Here is an 11193-nt window from a genome sequence, read left to right as displayed (position 1 = left end):
GGGGGTCATCTTCACCTAGAACTCAAGGATGTTATAGCTCTTTTTGTTTCTTCCTCTAAAATGAGATCTAATTTCCTGAGGAACTACAGACATTTTCAGTTTGTCTAAAAGCTCGAGAATCTGGTATGATTGCAGAAGTGTTTTTTTAAAATATTAAATTTAGGAGAGAGAACGTTGAGAAAGACCAGGCTCCAGATGACCATGCAAAGGATAATTTTTTAAAGCTTGCAGGAACTGGGCCACCAGAAACTTCCTAACCAGTTCCTGGTACTTATCGTGTCCTTTTCTTTATCAGGAAATAATATGACTTTTTTGTACATTACTCTACTGTATAAAAGAGTCTGAAAATAATATTTAGATCCATTGGTCATCTATTATACTTCATTGGAATGTGGTGGGAAAGTACAGCTACTGAAAAACAGATTCATGTTTTTTTCTCATTTGGAAATGGTTTCTTTGTTGAGCACTGTAAATGATTGACAAAATTTACTGGAACGAATCAGGATATGTTTGCCATTATTGATACTCATGGACTTCTCTTTTTTAATTTAAAAAATCTTTAGGTATACTCGTGGACTTCTTGATGGCTTTTGTATCATCACTGAGATGGTCAAGATGGGTTTTGGGAACATCAGACTTTGATGGTTTTTATTTTATTTCCTTTATTTTGGTTTTATTTATTTTATTTTATTTTATTTCCTTTATTTATTTTATTCAGATGTAAATGCCCTTTTTTCTGCCCAGTGGGGACCTAAAACAACTTGCATTGTCCTTCTCCCTCCTTTCATAATCACATTTTGTTTGACAGCTGCAGCCTTTCCTTAAGAAACTTGTTTCTTCTACAGTCTGGGCCTGCTTGTGAACACTAACACTCTTCAATCAACTTTCATTGCACTTTGCAACTGGATTTTACTGTGTGAAGTGGAAAATCCAGGGCTCTTTTTGCAGAGGAGCTCCTTTGCATGTTAGGTTACACACCCCTGTTGTAGCCAATCATCCAAGAGCTAGCAATAGGCCCTGTAAGAAGAGCCCTGTAAGCTCTTGGAGGATTGGCTACATAAGAGGGGTGTGGCCTAATATGCAAAGGAGCTCCTGCTACAAAAAGACCCCTGGGAAAATCCATTTGCAAATGGCTGCTGAAGTGAATCAAAACTGCATTATTCAGCATGGATTGAGACTGTGTTAGTCCACATCCCAGCACTTGAGCACTCCCCTTTCTCCGTAGCCAGTTTGCTCTCCTCCAGGCACCTTATTCTCACATCCAAACTACTGTGCCTCATCCTGGGGAAAGGGTGAGAAGGCAGAGGGAGTAGTAGAGGGTGCACAGGTTTCTTGTGAAGAGAGGCTTCCAAACACTGCTGGCTGACTAAGAGCAGGCTTGAGAAGCCTGAGCACCCTTTATTTCCTTCACAGCCTTTCTCTCTCACACTGTCTCTGGCTGGCATGAAGGAGAACATCCTTGACCTTCTTGCTCTCATCTGAGCTACAAGCCTTGTTCTAGGAAGAGAGCAGGCAGATAGCAAGAGAAATAAATGGCACACAGGCTTATCACTGCTGGAGCCTGCACTGAGCCAGCCATAAGTATTGGCTTGTAGCCTCCCTTTTGCATCATCATGACGCAACCTGGGCAGATCCGGGCATATATTCCTACTTGATACAAGAATGATTTAGACCTTAAACTTTTCACCAAATGAGAGATCAAATGATTTGGACAAGTTTCTTGTTCAGAAATGCTAGACTCACTACAGTCTCAACACACAACCAGGCCCATGGAAACCTTGCCTACTTGCACGACTCTAGTATAAATCAAATACCTCTTGGGAATGACTGGTGCTATTATCCTCTGTGGCCTGTTTAGTAGCCCATGAAAAGGAACTGATTATTTCCTTCTACCGTAGTTCCTCAAAAGGCAAATAACATAACTTGTGATAATGGTTCCGATTGACCAGAATCCCTTATGAAGCTCTCATCAAAGGGGGCAAAGTTACATATAGAAAGTGTTGTTATTGTCTGTGAGAAGAACTGTCATCAGGCAAATTAGTAAGATACTGTACAGGACTTGTGTTGCTTCTGTTAATGAGAAACATGCCCAGAAGACTGACAAAGATTTTCCTGAAGTATTTGACTATGGGGATGCTGACAGTTTTACTTTAACGAAGATACACATTTTTGAACTCATCATGAGGAAATGACACGGAGAACCCACAGTAATCACTAGGGAGAGGGGTGGAAATTCCTTCTACCTCTGTCCTCCTATCACTATTTTCCTATCACTCCACTATGGTCACTTCCTCTGCCTCCTGTCAGCTGATGGAAGCAGGTATGAATGGGGAGCTCCTTTCATATGTGCACACACACCATCAAGAGGTGAGCAGTGGTAGCAGGAGACTTGAAGAAGAAATCAAAGAAGATAGATTTTCTGCTTCAACCCTTCTCCAATCCAGTGACTGATAGCTATAACTGTTGCCATGGCTCACTTTCTCCCTCTCCTTGCTGTCTTTGTCTTCTCTTCCTTTCTCGCCAACACTCCAGCCATTCCTTTCTTCCTCCTGCAACTATTTTCTCTCCTCAGGTTTAATTTCCCCCCCTTATTTTTGGTAAATTTGCCTTAGAATGCCAACTGTGATCTTGCAAGATCTCAGTGTCTTTACCTTGCAGTTGCTTATTTGTTGAGGATGTATGGGTTTAAAGGTTTTTTTGGTTTTTTAAAACTTTTCAGATACTTTCTGCAAATGTGAAGTTTTCTTCATCTGGGATTTGGAGGGGGAAAAAAATCCCTTCATTGTACTGGGTCCCACTAAGTGGGTTTTTTTGACCTGCATTTTGGGGCCATGTTCAGAATGAGAGATATCAGTTTTATTAACAGTCATTTAAGTATCAATAATGTGCAGACATTTATCTCTCACTGGTACTTAAAACAAGCTACAAAGTAGGTCAAATAGGATTGTAGAGTTTGAGGTTGTAATATATAGTAATCATGGTCACTGTGCTTTATGAAATTCTCGTGGGTGTCTTGCTGTTGACTGGAGTCAAACTGGAATTGCAGGTTTCTCTTGGGGTTCAAACTGCACTCTGGAAAAGCCAGACCACCAGTGAACAGGAACATTTTGGTATTAATGTGGTGAGCACTTACTAGGTACTACAAAGAAACACACTTCCTCCAGGCTCCTGCCAAGAACTTCTGGAATGGTTTCAAACACCTTTTTAAAAATAGTGTTTAATATATGGAAAGATGGGTACTTCTTCATGAACAAGATAAAGGTTAAAAGCAGCCCCAAAACTGCTTGCACTGACAAAGCTGCTTGCACATTGCCAAAGTGTGCCGACCGGATTTGACATCCCGAGAGGTCTGCTGTCTGCCAGGTGCATGCATCCAGGATGTGACAGAAAGGATTGGAAGACTTATCAAGCCCACAGATTATTATTCTTTCTTGCTGATCCATGTGGGAATAAATGATACTGCCCGTCACAGCCCTGAACATATTAGAAAAGACTTATGTGGCTCTGGGTCAGAAGGTGAAGGAGCTGGGAGCACAGGTTGCATTCTCATCAGTTCTTCCTGTTGAAGGCTGTGGCTTAGGACGAGAAAGAAGAATACTTCAAATAAATGACTGGCTATGTTGATGGTGTCATCAGGAAAGATTCAGATTTCTGGACCATGGCTTATGCTTTCGAAATGGTAGTCTTCTATCATGAGATGGTTTGAACCTTATGATGGTAGGAAAAGGGGTGTTTGGTAACAGCCTTGCTAACCTAATAAGGAGGGCTTTAAACTAAATTCTATGAGGGAGTAAGACAAGAATTCAAAGCCTCATATGATGCCAGAAACTGTGGATAAGAACACTAAAGCTTTGAAGAGAGTGGGGCATACATTAGGTAATGTTAATTTGCAGGTATGTATAGAAACTAAACCCTCAGGATGCATAAAACATGGATTCTGATGTCTCTACACTAATACACAGAGTATGGGAAACGAGCAGGAGGAACAAGAAGGAGACTATGACATAATAGGCCTTACTGAAACTTGGTGGGATGACACACACCAATATTAGGATTCAGGGGTACAACTTATTTAAAAGGGACAGACAAATGAGAAAATGCAGAGGCGTAGCAGTATATGTGAAGAAGGTATATACTTGTGAGGAAATATGTGAATCTGAGCATGGCAGCTCAGTTGAGAGTCTCTGGCTAAAAATAAAAAGAGTAAGAAATAGCAGTGATATTATGGTGGGGGTCTACTATAGATTACCAAACTAGGCAGAGGGCTTGGATGAGATACTCCTACAACAGATTGCAAAGAGAAGGGACACAGTGATCATGCAATTTTGGGCTGTATCAACAGAAGTATAGTGTCCAGATCACACGAAGTGATGGTATCGCTTTGCTCTGGTAAGACCTCACCTGGAGTATTGTGTTCAGTTTGGGGCACCACATTGTAAGAAGGATATGGACAAACTGGAACGGGTTCAGAGGAGGGTGACGAATATGGTGAGGAGTCTGGAGACCAAGTTCTATGAAGAAAGATTGAAGGAGCTGGGCCTGTTTAGCCTGGAGAGGAGGTGGCTGAGAGGTGATATGATCACCATCTTCAAGTACTTGAAGGGCTGTCATATAGAGGATGGTGTGGAATTGTTTTCTGTGGCCCTGGAAGGTAGGACCACAACCAATGGGTTGAAATTAAATCAAAAGAGTTTCCAGCTGAACATTAGGAAGAATTTCCTGACCGTTAGAGTGGTTCCTCAGTGGAACAGGCTTCCTCAGGAGGTGGTGGAATCTCCATCCTTGGAAGTTTTTAAATAGAGGCTAGATGGCCATCTGACAGCAAAGAAGATCATGTGAATTTAGGGGGAGGTATTTGTGAGTTTTTTGCATTGTGCAGGGGGTTGGACTAGGTGACCCTGGAAGTCCCTTCCAACGCTATGATTCTATGTATGATTAGAGGGAACAGCTAAAAGTGGAAATTGGAAGATGAAACTTTTAGAAAATCTACAAGTACACAAAAACGAGAACATAACTCCACAATACTAGAATCTTTGTCCAGGGTTTTGGAGGCTATGGCTGCAGTAGAACCAGTTGAAGCTTAATCCAGCAAAGACAGGGGTCCTGTGCCTGAGTTGGGGGAAGCTACCCACCCTGTATTGGTGCAGTGCTTGTGCCTTCCCAAAAGGTGAGAAGCCTAGAGGTGATCCTGGATCCCTTGCTCTCTATGGAGACCCAGGTCTTGGTGGTGGCCAAATCTGCCTTTTATCACCTGGCACCCTGCCTCTCTCCCCAGGCCTTGGCTACAAGGACCCATACAATAGTTACTCCCAGATTTGATTAGTGTAACTCACTCCATGTGGGCTTGCCCTTATGGCTGATCCAGAAACTCCAGCTGGTGCAAAATGCAGTTGGGTGCCTGTTGATGGTGTTGCCTGTGTGGGCTCACATTCGGCTGGTTCTCCACCAATTTGCACTGCCTAACATTTGAGTACTGGATCTACTTCAAGGAGCAGCAGCAAATACACCAGAAGATAGAGCTAGAATTCAACGAGATCTGAACATGCTGGTAAAACTGGGTGGAAGTGAGCAAGATACAATTTAACTAGGATAAGTGCCAAGTTCTACATCTTGGTAACAGAAATGAGAAACATGTATACTGGATGGGGGATACACTTTGGGGTAGCAGTGTGTGTGAACAAGATCTTTGGGTATGGGTGGACCATAAGTTAAATATGAGCAGCCAATGTGATGAAGTGGCAAAAAATGCAAATGCCATCTCTTGGGGCGTATCTACAGAGGCATAAAATCCAGATTTCAAGATGTCATAGTTTTGCTGTACTCTGTATTGGTCAGGCCATACCTGGAGTATTGTGTACAGTTCTCATTTCAAAAATTATGTGGACAGAATGGAGTGGGTGCCGAGGAGAGTGACAAGGATGATCAGGGGCCTGGAGACCAAGCCCTATGAGGAAAGGCTGAGGTAAATGGCAATCTCTTTTACCAGTGAAGCAGTCTTAAATTAAGCCATGTTATTGGTCCCTCTCCTACCATATGGTCTGTTCTTACTGGCAGGAGCTCTCCAGGCTCTCAGATAGAGAAAGGTGTTTTTTAAATACTTTCTATCAGAGACAGTTTAGCTGTAGATGGACAGGTGTGAATCTGGGCCCTTCAGCTTGCAATTGCAAAGCATGGGCTTATCTGTGGGCCACAGCCCTTCCCAATAGAATAAACAACTTGTTTCTCCTTCCCCAGCAAGGATTTTCTCCTCTTCTACATTTTTACATATACAGAGATACTGATCATGCTGAATAAGGGTTAGTGCCATAGTAAGGAAATGAAAATGCTCCCAGAGGGATAGCTGTGAACTCGTACTACACCATAATTCCTGGTTATGTTTTACTCATGTCTCCCCAAGGCGAGATTGGCAAGTAACTTTCATTGGGAAAAGTTTATATGCTTATTTAAGGTATTCTTAAACTCACCTTTTCACTATAAAGTTCTAAAGGCAGCTCACAAAATGACTGTAAAACTCCAAGTAATATTAATATATATATATATTTATATTTAAATAAATATATATATTAAATATATTAATATATATATTTATTTAAAAAGTTAACAAGAAATCACAGTTAACAATTAAAATCTCAAGTTACTATTCTGTAGTATTTGGTTTAGTTCTTGATTAATGTTGGGCTGTTTGGGGTTATCTTGTGCCAAGGGAAATTTCCCCTGTAAAACATTGCAGGGGGAGAAAGCACCAAGACATTGACAGAAGAATCCCCGGGGTCCTTTTGTGGTCACATACTGGGAATATATCCTAGAAGACTGACTGGCAGCACTCCAATGGAATATCAGAAGATCAGCAAGTCCAACCCCTTTCTCAAGGCAGAACCATCCACCCCTCTCTCATATAATATATGTAAGTGTGTGTGTGTGTGTGTATAGGGGGAATCTAGCTAACCTTTTAGAAATAACTCCCTTACTATGTACAAAGAATTTTTGGCAAACTGTATTTGAAGAGTGGCTGCCTCATTCTACAGAAGAGCCAAAAATGGGCTAGCATCTGCATCAAACAGAAGGAACATGTTGCATTGGATAAAAAGAAATGTAACCAGTGTTATGTTAATTTCCCATCCAAGTTGTTTTGTATCTGACAGAACCCATTAGTCTAAAAAACAAGATACATACAGACAATGACAAAACTGAGACAATTACCATTTGCCTAATTCTGAAAAGTCACCTCAGTCCCACTTTCTGAATCATCATTGCCAAACAAAACAAGTGTAGTCATTGCACTCCCCTGAAGACTGCATAAGTTTAATGTATTGTGCTGGAAATGAGGAGCAAGTGACTCCTTCACTGCATGATAAAACATGTTGCAATGGACATCTAATGAAGACTAGGCTCAACCATGGCTGTCAGGAACAGTCTGCTCCAGTTTTACCAAATCATGGAACTTCCAATACAAGAGTCACATTTATAAACAGTCACATTTTTTCTTTGTGACATGGAGCTGTAATGGGGGTGAGGTGCTAACAGATCTAATCACATAGTTTTTTCCCCCTTGCTGACAATTGTTTTCAATGCTGAACAATTTTAAATGTACATACATGCAAATAGTTTAAAATTATCAAGTGAATTACGGGCAATTATGTATTTTTTGCGATAAAGAAGCTTACACTTGTTTATTTAAGCAGTGACTGTCGATATCTCTCTACAGTTTTAAAGACCTGTCTAAAGAATCAAACAGCTACTTTATTGAAACAAATTATAATTATACAAAGTTACTTCATTCCTGTTGCCTGTTCACCTGCCAAGTTTCAAACTTGATACTTAACCTGATCATTTCCCAAATAGCGAGATAAAGCAGTTTGTTTCTTTGAATTAACATCAGCCCCTCATGTGCCATCATCAGATACAATACAAATGAAGAATTTTTGTTGGTTCCTCAGTTCCCTAGTTTATATCTATATACATTTAAACAACTGGGTGGGACAGACAGTGAAACAAAGAAGAAAAGGGACTGCTCAGCCAAGAGAACAAAAAAGGGAAGCTGGGTAAAACTTTATATTATCGTTATATCCTCTGGCAGAGAATTCAACATTTTAATCTCTCTCTGTGTAAAGAAGTAATCTAAAAGATTAGCTAGCAAACACTTTTTTTGTAAAGTGAAGCTCTTTCAGTTCTCATCTTAATTCAGAGCAAAACATCTAGTGTGGCTGCACCTGTGCTCTTGTGTTTATGTTTATATGGAGAGTTGAATGTCTGGGTTATTTTATTAATATGGAATTGTGCATTACTTCACTTGGCTCTCTGCCAGCTAGGCCCTTCCTATTGTGTATTATTATTATTTTAAATTATATCCTGCCTTATCTCCTTAGATTCACAAATCATTTACCTACCACCAAATGTCATCTGAAATAAGCCTATGTATTTTAGAAGCCTTTTGAATGCACATGCACTCTGATGAACTATTCCAAAGGAGGTTTGCCACAGAAAATGTCCATTAACAGAATGTTGCCAAATGGACAAGTATGAGAGAGGGCACTACAAGGAGAAGAGTGTACAACTCTTCTTGTGACATCATGGTCCTGACTATGTAAGCAGATCTGTGGATGATTGTCTGCTGAACCAGAGCTTGGATTTGTTGGGCTTTGGACTTTTACAGTTTTGTGTATTCAAGGCCTTAATAGTAAACCCACTGACAGGGAAGGAAGCCCCATATAAATTAGCTGGATGTGATTTCCAAGCAATTTCTACATGAGGAGCAAATCTGCTTTGAGTATGATCTTTCAAAAAAAATTGCAGCAAAGCAGCTTTAAGAAAAAACAACACATACAGTGAGGCAGGGAAACCCTTGAAAGATGGAGGATGACATTGTGCTGTTGTGAGAAAGATGCCCTCCCCCCCAGTCTGCACTTTGGTAGATAAGGCAGAACTAAACTTCTGTGTGAAAGCAGTCTGAGATCAATTGGAACAGGCTGAACAAGATCATACTACTGATGTGAGCTTTTTGTGGAGAATGTTCTTAGGCCTTTAGCACCTATAAGCATCGTGAAGGCTCAGTAATGGGAAGGCCTCATCCTCTGTATATATATAGCAGTGAAGCCAACAGTAGGAACCAAGTTCAGAGACTACCAAGTGTCTGAAAAGCCCCCCACACAAGTAATCATCAGTCTTTTAAAATCTGATTATTTTATGGGCTGGGGTCAGAGATGCCAGCTTTCTGATGGGACGTAGGGATCTCCTGGAATTACAGTTCATCTCCAGACTACAGAGATCGGTTTCCCTGGAGAAAGTGGCCACTTTGGAAGGTAGACAGTGCAGCATTGTACCCTACTGAGGACCCTGTCCTCCCCAGGCTCCATCGCTAAATCTCCAGGAGTTTTCCAATCTGGATATTACTAGAGTGCCTACAAAGCTGACACCTCATTGCAGTTTACATCATAAGAGCTATGGTGGAATGAGCTTGCCCTGGAGATCAGGGCCCTGTGGGATCTACTTCAATTCTGCAGGGCCTGTAAAACACAGCTCTTTTGCCAGGCTTTCAGCTGAGGCAGTGGACGTTACTTGGACACCACTGAGATTTTACTTATAGAAGCCTGTGGGGAGGAGAGAACTGAAATCTGAGGACAGCAACTCAAGAAGCTCACATTACCTGCAAAAGGCACCCTGAAACATCTCCCCAAAACAGAATTGAGAAAGTGATTTGTCAGGGGCAGGTATCAAAAAGTGATCCTTGGACTCATCCTCAATTGGTTCTTTGTTCATGGGGAACAGAGGGCGCCCATTTGGAAGATGGCTTGGAGACTCTGTCTCAGTTATGCCTGCAGTTGTATACTAGACAGCATGTATTGAAAAGGAAATCACAAACACCATCTTCTGAAGGTCCTGTGGGCTGTTTTGACAAAAAACCTCTCCCTCCTCCTCTCAATGACAATTCAGTTCAGGCAGCTGTTCCTCTTGCCTCAGGTCTTGGCCTATCTATCAAAGACCTATCTTGATCATTCTCTTTCCATCTGCCTTGCTGCATGGACAATGAGGTCAGACACTTGGGGAATGTCTCCTTGCCTAAGGAAAGCTCTGTATTTCCCTCCAAACAGTAGAGTCCGCTGATATTTCAAATACCAGAGTGCATAGTCTTTCTGGAACAATCAGCACTATTCTGCTATTTCATCTGTGGTGTTTCCTCACAGCTGGGATGTGTGCTTTTAACACCAGATTTGAATATACTAATGAAGTTACTGTGTGTGTGTGTGTATGTATGTGTGTATGTGTATATATATATATATATATATATATATATATATATATATATATATATATATATATATATATATATATATATATATATATATATATATATATTCTATTGAAATCATGTTTAATGGTTTCAATTTAACTTACCAACCTAATTTCAGCAACTGAAAAGTGATGCAGAGCTTGATAATAGCTTTTAATTGCTTAATGTTGAAAGTTTCTCCCTGAAATGCCTACTGTAAAAAGATTTATTTCATTGCTCTTAAGATATAAACAGGCATCTGGGCATAGCTGATGGATTGACTTGCTCAGAGTACCTAGAAAGCTGAAACCTCATCACAGATTATACCATAAGAACTAGTCAATGAGGCAAGCAAAGGATTTTAACATCAGTTATATAGCTGACAATACATAATAGCTTACTCACCGATTTATTTCATAACAGAGCTTAGCATTCCAGCACAATGTCAGCCCAGTTAACTTTCATGGACAGCCAGGAATCTATGCTTGCTATTCCATAGACAAGTCTAGCCAGGTGATGGCGGAGGTGAAAAGTGGTGTCAAGTCATAGTTGACTTATGGTGACCCTGTAGGGCTTTCAAGACAAGAGACATTCAAAGGTGGTTTGCCATTGCCTGCCCCCATGTGATATCTGTGGACTTCCTTGGCAGTCTGTCTGCCGTCCAAATACTAATTAGGACTGACCCTGCTTAGCTTTCAAGATGGGCCATCCAGATCAGGGCACAGCTGTATAAAACTCCATTTTATCATCACATCAGTCACATAAAATGGCATAGTGATTGTGTGGATTTTAATTCCAGCAGACTTGAAATATGAAATCAATTCAATGAAAAATTGAATGAAAACAATTCAATCATTGCATTTAATTTTGTAGGTAAAAATAAGTTATGCCAAAAAAGCAAGATTAAAAATGTCTCAACATGTATA

The sequence above is a fragment of the Heteronotia binoei genome, chromosome 1, assembly GCF_032191835.1.
Source record: "Heteronotia binoei isolate CCM8104 ecotype False Entrance Well chromosome 1, APGP_CSIRO_Hbin_v1, whole genome shotgun sequence".
Lineage (NCBI taxonomy): Eukaryota > Metazoa > Chordata > Lepidosauria > Squamata > Gekkonidae > Heteronotia > Heteronotia binoei.
This window is presented reverse-complemented; position numbering follows the sequence as displayed.